Here is a 13,191-nt window from a genome sequence, read left to right as displayed (position 1 = left end):
TGATAGTCTGTGGATTAAAGCAATAGTGTTTTGCAGATGGAAGCAGGCCCTTCAATAAATTGTGGCTACGCGGATATTCAAGCATCGAAATACTGTAATCCTATCACCCAGCACTTTGCTCATAGACTTGTTTCCTGTGGGATTTCAAGTGCTCATCAAACTATTTATTAAGTGTTCCCAGCCTCTACCATCCATTCAGTCACTGAGATGTTTTCTGAACTGCTTTCAAAACTTCCTGACCCAACAAAAATCTATGCCCCCTGATTACTGACTGCTCTACTGAGGGGAAATGTTTCTTTCTATCTGCCCAATCAATGCCCAACAGTTTATGCAATTTTTGTTTATCACTGTATGCATGTCTCAACTGTGGCTTCTGGAGGCAAAAGTCATTCATTGACACACCAATCGATATGTACAGATCTCCTCAGCAGCTCTAAGGCTGTGCATTATAGAGGAAACATTGTCTGAGCCCATCATAAATGTTTTACATCTCAATCAGGTCAGTTTTCACCCTTCTCTGCTCTAATGGAAACAACCCATGTTTATCTAGTCTTCATCATGACTGAAATTTCCTGCCCAGGTAAGATCCTTGTGAATTGCTTTGCGCCCTCACCAGTGCAATCACATCCTTCATTTAGTTTGGCAACCGCAACTGCACACAGTACTCCAGCTGCAGCCGAACATAAATCTTACAGCTCCATCATAACATCCCTGCTAATTTGTTCAATGGCATGACTCGCAAAAGCAACTATCCCATATGACTTCTTAACCATCCTATCTCCCTGTTCTGTCGCCTTCAAGGATCTAAAGACACATACACCAAGGTCCCTCTGATCCTCTGTACTTTCAAGGATCCAGCCATTCATGATGTCTTCCCTTGCCATGTTAGTCCTTCCATACATCACCTTATGTTTCAGGATTAAACTCCATTTGTTGCTGTTATTTACCCATCGAACAAATCTGTCTATATAGTCAGGTGGTCTAAGGCTTTCTTGCTCATCATTTACCACACCACAAATTTTTGTGTCATCTGTGAACTTACTGACCAGACCACCAACAATCATGTCTAGCTAAATACTGTACACTACAAACAGCATGGGACTCAGCCCTGAGCCATGGTATAACATTGGACACAGATTTTCTGTCACAAAAACAATCTTTGACGATCACCCTCTGCCTCCTGGCCTGCCTCCAAATCCAGTGTATTGTTTTTTAGATAAGTTGACCAAAACTGTTCAAAGTATTCTCAGGATAAACAGAGAGAGTGTGTTGCAGAAACTCAACAATTCTGGCAGCATCCGCAGAAAGAAAGAGTTAATGCTGAGTCCAACAGAATTCTTCACCACTGCAGTACTTTGGTGTGGTCTAACTAGTATTTTCAATAGTTTTACCAAATCTCACCTATTTTTAAACTCCATTCCCTTTGAAATAAAGACCAACATTCCATTTGCTTTTTGTATTATGTGCTAATGCGTGCCCTAATTATTTTATGATTCATGCACAAGGACCAATGAATCCCTCTGTGCTGCAGCTTTCAGCTGTCTTTCTCCATTTAAATAATATTCAGCTCTTCTAGCCATCCTGGCAAAGTTCTTAACTTCTCATTTTCCCACATGGTTTTCCATCTGCCAAGTTTTTGTCCACTCATCTAACCTGTTTATGTTCCGCTTGTTGGGCCGAAGGGCCTGTTTCCACACTGTAAACAATCTAATCTAATCTCTCCAGATTCTTGATGCCATCCTCAACACTAGCTTTCCCACTTTTTCTTGTGTCATCCATAAACCTGGCTATAGTACATTTATTTACCTCATCCAAGTAATTAGCATATAGTATTGTGGTACCAGTATTAATCTCTTATGACACTCCACTAGTTACCGGTTGCCATCCTGAAAATGCACTCCTTATACTAACCTTGCCTTCTGTTAGTTTAACAATCCTGTATATTCTGCCCCGAGCGCAATCAGCTGTTACCTGAGCCTTATGTATGGTAGCTTAATGAATACCTTTGGGAAATCTAAATGTGTTACATCTATTGGTGCATCTTTATCTGTCCTCTTGTTAGCTCTTCAAAGAACTCATATTTGTAAGACATGATTTCCTCTTCACGAAGCCATTTGAATTTGACTTTCTTGATTGTGTTATTATTTCTAAATGCTCTGCTTATTACATCTTTTATTACAGAATCCAATGCGTTCCCAATAAAAGATGTTAAGCTAACTGGCCTACAGTTCAACTTTTGTTTGTCTCCCCCTCTTTCTAAATAAAGATGTTACATTGGCAGTTTTCCAATTCTGTGGGATCTTTTCACAACTTAAGGTTTTTTGAAAATTGCTACTAGTGCATGCACTATCGCTAAAGTTACTTCCTTTAATATCTCAGGAAGCAACTCATCTGGTCCCCGGATGCAGTTGGTCTTTAGCCCCACTAGTTTTGCTCGCACTTTTTCTCTCATGATAGTTACCATAGTTATTTCCTCCCTACTTTTACTCTTTGATTACTGATGATTTTTGGAATACTATGACAGTCTTCTAAAGTGAAGTATGAAGCAAGGTAATTATTCAAATCCTCTGCCATTCCTTCATTCCTCATTATTATTTTAACAGCCTCATTCTCAATAGAGCTTCTGTTCACTCTGCCTTCTTTTTACCTTTTTATATATTTAAAGATGCAATGTTCATTTAAAAAAAAATCCTTGTTAGCCAATCCTCAAAATTTGTTTTCTCCCTTCTTTTTGGTCATCTGTGGAAAAGGATATGGAAGATATAGAATGTAGGGAAATTCATGATGACACCTTGCAAAATGTCCATATCACATAGGAGGAATTGCTGGATGTCTTGAAACGCATAAAGGTGGATAAATCCCCAGGACCTGATCAGGTGTACCCGAGAACTCTGTGGGAAGCTAGAGAAGTGATTGCTGGGCCTCCTGCGGAGATATTTGTATCATCGATAGTCACAGGTGAGGTGCCGGAAGACTGGAGGTTGGCTAACGTGGTGCCACTGTTTAAGAAGGGCGGTAAGGACAAGCCAAGGAACTATAGACCAATGAGCCTAATGTCAGTGGTGGGCAAATTGTTGGAGGGGGAATCCTGAGGGACAGGAAGTACATATATTTGGAAAGGCAAGGACTGATTAGGGATAGTCAACATGGCTTTGTGCGTGGGAAATCATGTCTCACAAACTTGATTGAGTTTTTTGAAGAAGTAACAAAGAAGATTGATGAAGGCAGAGCGGTAGATGTGTTCTATATGGACTTCAGTAAGGTGCTCGACAAGGTTCCCCATGGAAGACTAGTTAGCAAGGTTAGATCTCATGGAATACAGTCAGAACTAGCCATTTGGATACAGAACTGGCTCAAAGGTAAAAGACAGAGGGTGGTAGTGGAGGGTTGTTTTTCAGACTGGAGGCCTGTGATCAGTGGAGTGCCTCAAGGATTAGTGCTGGGTCCTCTTTTTGTCATTTACATAAATGATTTGGATGTGAGCATAAGAGGTACACAGTTAGTAAGATTGCAGACTCCAAAATTGGAGGTGTAGTGGACAGCGAAGAAAGTTACCTCAGATTACAACAGGATCTTGACCAGATAGGCCAATGGGCTGAAAAGTGGCAGATAGAGTTCAATTCAGATAAATGCGAGGTGCTGCATTTTGGGAAAGCAAATCTTAGCAGGACTTATACACTTAATGGTAAAGTCCTAAGGAGTGTTGCTGAATAAAGAGACCATGGAGTGCAGGTTCATAGCTCCTTGACAGTGGAGTCGCAGTTAGATAGGATAGTAAAGTAGGTATTTGGCATGCTTTCTTTTATTGGTCAAGGTATTGAGTACAGGAGTTGGGACATCATGTTGCAGCTGTACAGGATGTTGATTCAGCCACTGTTGGACTATTGCGTGCAATTCTGGTCTTCTTCCTATCAGAAAGATGTTGTGAAACTTGAAAGGGTTCAAAAACGATTTACAAGGATGTTGCCAGGGTTGGAGGATTTGAGCTATAGGTAGAGGTTGAATAGGCTGGGGCTGTTTTCCCTGGAGCATTGGAGGCTATGGGGTGACCTTATAGAGGTTTACACAATCATGAGGGGCATGGATAGAATAAATAGACAAGGTCTTTTTCGTGGGGTTGGGGAGTCCAGAACTAGATGGCATAGGTTTCGGGTGAGAGGGAAAAGATATAAAAGAGACCTAAGGGGCAACCTTTTCACACAGAGGGTGGTATGTGTATGGAATGAGCTGCCAGAAGAAGTGGTGGAGGCTGGTACAATTGCAACATTTAAAAGGCATTTGAATGGCTATATGAATAGGAAGGGTATGGAGGGATATGGTTCGGGTGCTGGTAGGTGGGGCTAGATTGGGTTGGCATGGACAGGTTGGACCAAAGGGTCTGTTTCCATGCTGTACATCTCTATGACTCTTAGTTTAGTTTTTAAAATCTTTCCTAATCTTCTGGCTTAGCACAAATGTTTGCCCCATTTTTTGTTTTTCTTTCAATTTATTGATATCCTTAACTTTGTTGGTTAACCACGGTTAGTTTATCCCCTTCCTGGAGTCAGCCTTCCTCATTAGGCCAAAACTTTGTTGAGAGTCATCAGCCATGTTTTTAAACAACTGCTACTGGTCATCAACCATCTTTTCTGCGAAACTCTTTTCCAGTACAGTTTAGCACAGTTGTTTTCAACTTGAGTTTGTTACCTCAAACTGAATGCTAAATTCTATCATGTTATGGTCACAATTTCCTAGGTGATCTTTTACTCTGAGATGATTTATTATGTTTGCCGAGTTACATAATGGTCCAAAATAGCTTGATTCCAGGTTGGATCCATAACATAATGTTCAAGGAAATGGCACAAATACACTCTGTGCAGTAGTTACTCCTAGCAACACTATCATGAACAAATGCACCTGCAGCCGGCAGACTGGTGAGGATGAATCAAGTGTGTTTCCCCTCTTTTTAGTTCCCTTAACACTGACTGCACACCCAGTCTAGCAGCTACATCCTTTCGGACTCAGCCAGCTCAGCTAATAGTACTTGCTACAAAACCATTCATGGTGATTTTGACATTGAAGTCTCCAACCCAGAGTACAATCCATAGCCATGCCATTTTCAGGGCTGCCTCCAAATGGTGCTCATAGAGGAATATTGATTAATTATCCACGTAAGGGTGACTGTAAGTGGTAATCGGGAGGTGGCTTCCTTTGCCAGATGATGCTGTGGAGCCTCTTGGGATCCACAGTCAATGTGGAGAACTCCCAGATCAACTCCCTCATGCCCATATATCACCATGTTGGATCTGTCCTGCTGTTGGGTAGGGGATACGGGTGTCTGGATATTGTGTCAGGTATTCCTCTATGTATGACTAAGTCAGCCTGTTGCTCAGCTCGTCTATGAGACAGCTCTCTCAATTTTGGCACTCATCCCTCATGTTGCAAAAGAGGACTTTGCAAGGTCAACATATCTGAGAATGCTGCTGTCATTTCTGGTGCCCAGGTTGATGTGAGGTGGTCTGTTTGATTTCATTCCTTTATTGGGACTTTTTAGCGTTTTGATGCAATTAAATGGTTTGCTAGGTCATTTTCGAGAGTAGTTAAGAGTCAAGCAAGTTACTTTGGATCTGGAGTTACATATAAGTCAAACCAGGTAAGGACAGTAGTTTTTCTTCCCCAAAGGACATTATATTTTTACAACAACTGACAATGGTTTTCATGGTCATCATTAGACTTCTAATTCCAAATTTTACTGAATTAAAATTCCACCATATACCATTCCACCATCTGCCCTGAGTCTCTAGTCCAAGGACAATACCAAAGTGTCATCACCCCTCTCCCCCAATTCTAAAAAACAAGCCAATATAAATTAACTTCAATAACATCAAACTATCTTTTGCACCATTTAAGAGAATCATATGAATACAATGCAAACTACTGTTGACATCCTTCAGTTTAAATCAGCACTACAAAATAAAATTATGAACGAACAGAACCAGGACAAAAGATAGCTGCAAGGGACAGAAAATCCGTCATGTCACATTCCTAATTAATCAATACAAAGGTCAAAATCTGGACTAACTTGACCATGACCTTTATAAATACAAAGTTTTATAGAGTGCTTTAAGTACCATATCCATGCATTAACTAACTTCTGAAGTTTAATAAAGACCAATTAATTTTGAAAATGGGTCAACTAATTAAATTCTGAATGATTTCACCTTCATTATGGCGAAGTTCACTTGAGACTTTTTCTTTGACATTTCTGAACTAATTTGATGGAGTAATCACATGGTAATAGGCAACCAGTCTTACAAAACATCTAATTAGCAATGAAAATATTCAACTGTCAAATATGCCAAATTTACCCAAAAGATGCTTAAGTCATGACTTTTCAAACTAATGAAACACTACTTTGTCACTCAAAGTGACAGACGACTTTTTCCATGAATCAACCACGTCCTTTACAATTTTAAGCCTTCTGTTTCTGATAAAGCAAAAAGCAGCTTAATTCAAGCTGATACTTTTAATTTGGATTATGATCAAACTTCTTAACTCAGGTAGAATTTGCACAACTTCTTCAGCTGTCCAACAACTGAAAAACATAAATCCAGCTTCCAGTAAATGGTGGAGGAGTAGGGCTCCTGAGCCCAGGGGCTCATCTGCTCTGTCCACTTTTCTTTTTATTCTCTCGGCTCTCATTCTTTTTTCCTCTTCTTTTTTATTCGACTGAGCACTTGGTGAAGAGCTCGATGATGGCAACAGCATCAGCACTGGTGAGTGGGCCCAGTGGCGCAGACTCATGGCAGCAGCTCCCGAGGAGTGTTTGCGTTCTCCGCAGCATCTGCTTCAAAGGCAGATTCATGGAGGTGGTGATGGAGGTAAACTTGGGTCCAATACAAGACCAGGCAGTATCAGCAATGGCTACATTGGCAAGGTGGGCCCGAAGCAGACTCATGGCCGCAATGGAGTCAAGTTTGGGCCAGGGCTGTACCTTCCACCATTGTGGCATCTGCATTGGTGAGGTTCAGCAGGGACTCAGTGGTGAATACACTGGTGGCAGCAAGGTGATTCTGAAGAATAGCGATTTTTGTTCCAGCAGCGGTGATGCGGTGAAAGGGATTCATGCCTGGCCATCAGGTCCATAACCGACTGTAAAGCTGGACACTTAGTTTAACTTTTTCATTTTCTGTTTTTATATTCTATGTTTTTGTGTATTGTTCTGTGTTTTAAGATGGAGCCGGTGTGTTGTACAACACTTTTCACTGTATATTGTAACAAGATACACATGACAATAAATAAAACAAATAAATCAAATACAACCTAAAGGAATAAGCCAAATTTATTTCCAATTAATTTACAACAAGGAAATAAAGAAAAAATATATCAAATGCATTGACTTCATTTTGATCTCCCAACAGATTGTTGCAGTCTTCCTTTTCTGTGGAACTATTAAGATAGAGTGTTCCTGAGAAGAAAAAAAATGCAAGAAATTTGAGTGCAGAGACGCACATCACACAGACCCTCACCAGATTTTCTCTCCACATCTGCTTCATTCCCCTCCAAATTCTGTCTATGTTCTATCTTTGCCATTCAACAGCCCTGGGGACAAAAAGTGTCTACCAAACCACCTTTAAAGTGTCAAATTTCTTGTAGAGCTATGAACTTTTATAGCATGGAAAAGGCTGAAGTTCAATTAGAGTTGCTCAACCAATCAAAAACAAATACTTACTAAAATTAAATCTACCTTTGACTTTGCAGTCAATCATGATCCAAGAAAGAATATTAATTCCAGTTGGCAGTAAAATCCAATAACGTTTCTGAAAGATTACATTACAGGTAACAAAATCCTCTAACTGTAACTTTGAAAGCAAGCCCGGCCTGTGTTATTAATCAATAGCTCAACGCTTTACTAGACTGCAAACTGGGATGCTATGTCACAACATAACATGCTCATATCACAAATTAAAATACACAATTCAAATATATGGTCAGATAAAAGTCAGAAAAGACATCTCTGAAGAGCCACACCAAACTTGAAATTTCAGATCAGTGAAACTGAAATTCTCTCTCTATATAGATGCGGCCAATCCTGCCAAGTGTTCCCAACAGTTCCTGCCTTTACTCAAAATTATTCTTCTTAGTCTCTGAATGTCTATACAAACCACTTATTCGCAAAACTGTAAAAATAAAAATTGTAAACAATTACGAACTGCAAAATCTTACAATTTAGGGGCATTAATTCTATTCAAAAGAGACTAAGATGGTAAGTATGTAAGTTAGCTTGCTGAGCCAGAAGATTTGTTTTCAGACATTTCGCCACCACGACTCGGTAACATCATCAGCGAGAGTCTCGGTGAAGTGCTGGTGCTATGTTCAGCCTCTCTATGAATAGGTCTTGGTTTCTTAAGGTTGGTGATGTCATTTCTGGTTCTTTTTTTTCCAAGGGAAGGTAGATAGCATCTAAATCAATGTGTTTATTGATGGAGTTCTGGTTAGAATGCCATGCCTCTAAGAATTCTCATGCGTGTCTTTGTTTCGCCTGTCCGTGGATGCGTGCGTTATCCCAGTCAAAGTGGTGTCCTTCTTCGTCTGTATGTATAGAAACCAGTGATAGTGGGTCATGCTTTTTGGTGGCCAGTTGGTGTACATGTATCCTGGTGGCAAATTTCCTGCTTGTTTGTCCGATGTAGTGTTTTTTTTTTACAGTTCTTGCATGGTATCTTGTGAATGACGTTAGTTTTGCAGGTAGTATCTAATGGATTCTTTAGGTTCATTCGTTGCTGTTTAAGTGTGTTGGTAGGTTTGTGGGCTACGATGATGCCAAAGGGTCGGAATAGTCTGGAAATAATTTCTGATATGCCTTTGATGTAAGGTAATGTGGCTATAGTTTTTGGTTGCTTAGTGCCTGCTTATTTGGATTTATTTCTGAGGAATCAGCGGATTGTGTTTATTGGGTACACATTTTCTTGAAAACGTTGTATAGATATTTTTCTTCTGTTTTTTGCAGTCCTTGGGTGCTGCAGTGTGATGTAGCTCGTTGAAATAATGTCTTGATAGAGCTCAATTTATGAGTGTTAGGATGATTGCTTCTGAAGTTAAGTATTTGGTCTGTTTTGGTTTTCAGTAGACGCTGGCTTGAAGCTCTCCGTTAACTGTACGCTCAACTATCATGTCTATGAATGTGAGTCTGTTGTGGTTCTCCTCCTCTTTTGTGAATTTTATGCCTGTCAGGATATTATTGATGATGTTGTACATTTCCTCTAATTTGTTCCGTTTTGTGATGACAAAGGTGTCATCCACATAGCGGACCCAAAGAGGCATTTGATCATTCTTGAAGTTTTTGAGCTATTGACTGAAAGTCTAAAACAAAGAATTCAGTTGAATTAACATTTAAGAAAATGTTTAAAAACATATACACCGTCAATAAACCAGTATATACAATCACAACCTACACACATAACCAGTGTTATCTGTGTTTTTGTTTGACGATTATTGCCATGCCTACAGGTCTTGAAATCTGCAAGGATGTGATGAGATTTATGCTCCAACACCTTGCAATCTGAGCACTAAACTCAAACGAATTTAATCCTGTAAGTACAGATGCAAGCACTGAAGGAAACATTGTATTTTATCTTGCCACTCACCAATTCAGTCAACCAAAAGGGATCACTAGAATTGAGAGAAAAGTTTGAGTATTTGAAGTCAAAGCGCATTGTGAAAGTTTTAAATGCTAGGAGTTCAGTGAGAAACTGATGCAATAACTAGTGCAAATAGTGAGGAAAAAAAGGTTAAATGGGCGATTGACTCCAATTTTTTTTATGGCAGGGAGAAGAAAAGAGATGACAAGAGAAATGGAAAGAGAATCTTCATTATGGAGATAAAGTGCAATTTGTAGTAAATATACATGCTCATATGACAGTAATTCAACACTGGCCTCTGAAAATCATTCACTTATCTGATTTAATCCTCCGTGTGCCACATCCATGGGTGCTGTGAAAACTAGTAGCTCGAGAATCCATTATTTAAACATTAAAATATTGTCATGCTGGTTAGATCTGCTCGGCATAAGAACGGGGGGGCTTGTTGCTGATTTTTTAATAGGTCACTCACGCCAGATTCAAGGGTTATCAAAGAAGCAGTTCAGAGGTAAATCAGGTTTAGTCGTACATTGATTCTGGAATAGGAAAGGAGGACCCATGTAGTTAACATGCTGCTGTTAGTCAGTTGATGCAGATGGGGCTTAGGGAAGACCATGAGCATGGTAGTCCCATGCTGCGCGGCCTTCGGAAAGCTATAGGGCATTTGTTGACTCAGTGGAGTTTAAAGGAAGCTGTCCACTACAGACCTCGTGATTTGCCAAGGAAAGGCTCAATAACAGCAGCAACCTGGTGTGGTGAAAAGCTGAGATTGTGCCAATAATTAAATGCATGTGAACTACTCCAGAATCTGGCTTTGGAAAAAGGGATTGAACTACCAAGAAATGGGGTGGCACGGTGGCTCAGTGGTTAGCAGTGCTGCCTCACAGCGCCAGGGACCCAGCTTCGATTCCAGCCTCGGGCGTGGAGTTTACACATTCTCCCAGTGTCTGCGTAGGTTTCCTCCGGGTGCTCCGGTTTCCTCCCACATTCCCAAGATGTGCAGGTCAGGTGAATTGGCCATGCCAAATTGTCCATAATGATAGGTGCATTAATAGGGAGTAGGGGAATAGATCTGGGTGGTTACTCTTCGGAGGGTCGGTGTGGACTTGTTGGGCCGAAGGGCCTGTTTCCGCATTGTAGGGAATCTAATCTAAATAATGAGAAGTTATTAAGGCAAGTTATGATGAAGTAGCATTGACAGATTTTCAAGGTTAAAGCATTGATAAAGTAGTATTAGAATCCTTGGTGAAGGAGACAATGTTAGAATTAGATCTTGTAACCCACACTATCAGTAGAGACTGGGTGGTTAAATCCTTTCTGCATCTGTCATTTAATGAGCTCTGCAGGGCGTTCCACTGTGGTTTCTCTGTTAATTCACATTTGCTTCATCTAAATTTTTGAGTATGAGTTATATGCGATAAGTGGTGCAAAATGTATAATTTTGAAATTTAGATTATTTTGAAAATAGAGGCATATAGATATGTGTTAGAAACTTGAAGTCTTGTTTTAAACAAAGGTCAGAAAGTCATTCTGGAACAATATCCTAAGTGCATCAATTCCAAAGACATACGTGACTGTGTACAACAGTTTCAGAGAAACACTTGAAGTTATAATGGATATGATTTTTATACTTTTATACTTAAGGAAGGCTGCATAAACATATTAAGCAATCAGTTTTGTTTCCATTTCAGAATCCTTATTTGGTCTGGCCTACACATGATTCCAGACAACATGGTCGACTCTCAGGTGCTCTCTAAAATGGCCTAACATGCTACTCAGTTGTATAAATTGCTTTACGTCATTTATATAAATGATTTGCATGCGAACTGAAGAGGGAGATAGCACGGGGCAGGGTGCCACTACGCACACAGATACACAAGATGGCCACTGAGTTACAAGTTGGCCACTTGATGCACAAGATGGCCGCCGGACCACAATATGGAGAGAGACAGCAGACCAAACTCAGTCACTGCCTGGGGCCATCAGAATGCCAGCACAATACACTCACAACCCAATTGATTAGTTTAAGGCGGGTAGGAAAGAGAATACACATGAGTAGCATACAATGCCTGCCGAAGTGGCTGGGTCCAGCCAAAACCTTAGAAATGTTAACAGTTTGATACGGACTCGATACAAAGCGATAATAGCCAGGACTGCAGTAATTGTCCCTTTAGGAAAAGGGATTAGTACCCATTACTATAGCAATGGACTTTTGCGCAGACATTAAAACTGACAATGTCTGCGCTGAAACTGACAACGACCGTGCTGAAATTAACATAGGCTGCACTGGAATTGACAATGACTGCATCAAAACTGTCAACGATTCAGCAATGTTTACAATAAACAAACCATGTGACAAAGACAATAACTGTCATCACTGACCTATTGCATTACAAAATGGATAAATGTGTCTTGACATGTGCTCCAGGTTGAGAGAAGACGCGCAGCTGACCACTGTGCTGCTGGTGTCTTTATCTCCCTGGAGCTCCAGTATTTCCTTGTACAATAAACTCTGTCATTGAACTCTGACTCTGACTCAGTGACTGGTGATTTTCTCCATAACAGAACATAGGAGGCATAGTTTGTAAGTTTGCAGATGACACCAAAATTGGAGGTGTAGTGGATAGCAAAGAAGGTTACCTCAGATTACAATAGGATCTTGATCAGATGAGCTAATGGGCTAAGGAGTGGCAGAAGGAGTTTAATTTAGATAAATGCAAGGTGCTGCATTTTGGGAAAGCAAATCTTAGCAGGACTTATACACTTAATGGTAAGATCCTAGGGAGTGTTGTTGAACAAAAAGACCATAGAGTGAAAGTTCATAGAGTCACAGGTAGATAGGATAGTGAAGATGATATTTGGTATGCTTTCCTTTATTGGTCAGAGTGTAGAGTACAGGAATTGGAAGGCCATGTTGCAGCTGTACAGGACATTGATTGGGGCATTTTTGGAATATTGCGTGCAATTCTGGTCTTCTTCCTATTGGAAGGACGTTGCGAAACTTGAAAGGGTTCAGAAAAGATTTACAAGGATGTTGCCAGAGTTGGAGGATTTAAGGACGTTGCGAAACTTGAAAGGGTTCAGAAAAGATTTACAAGGATGTTGCCAGAGTTGGAGGATTTAAGCTATGGGGATTGGCTGAATAAGCTGGGACTTTTACCCTGGCGAATCGGAGGCTGAAGGGTGACATAATAGAGGTTTATAAAATCATGAGGGGCATGGATAAGATAAATAGACAAAGTCTTTTTCCTGGCGCGGGGGAGTCCAAAACTAGAGGGCATAGGTCTAGGGTGAGAGTGAAAGATCTAAAAGAGACCTAAGGGGCAACGTCTTCACACAGAGGGTGGTACGTGTATGGAATGAGCTGCCAGAGGAAGCTGTAGAGGTTGGTAGAATTACAATATTTAAAAGGCATCTAGATGGGTATATGAATAGGAAGAATTTAGTGGGCTATGGGCAAAGTGCTGGCACATGGGACTAGATTAGGTTGGGATATCTGGTCTGCATGGACGAGTTGGACCGAAGGGTCTGTTTCCGTGCTCTTTACCTCTATGACTCTAATAGCCATGAA

At 40.5% G+C, this 13,191-nt stretch overlaps 1 protein-coding gene across 6 annotated transcripts in view; it reads right to left on the bottom strand.

Moving 5' to 3' along the window:
* Positions 1-13,191, bottom strand: part of ubr3 (ubiquitin protein ligase E3 component n-recognin 3) — a 362,318-nt gene that overhangs the window by 138,400 nt on the left and 210,727 nt on the right. The gene's annotated exons all lie outside the window — the stretch shown is intronic.

This window comes from Chiloscyllium plagiosum, unplaced genomic scaffold (genome assembly GCF_037043375.1).
Source record: "Chiloscyllium plagiosum isolate Xiang-an unplaced genomic scaffold, Cpla_swu_hap1 HiC_scaffold_7, whole genome shotgun sequence".
Lineage (NCBI taxonomy): Eukaryota > Metazoa > Chordata > Chondrichthyes > Orectolobiformes > Hemiscylliidae > Chiloscyllium > Chiloscyllium plagiosum.
This window is presented reverse-complemented; position numbering and strand designations above follow the sequence as displayed.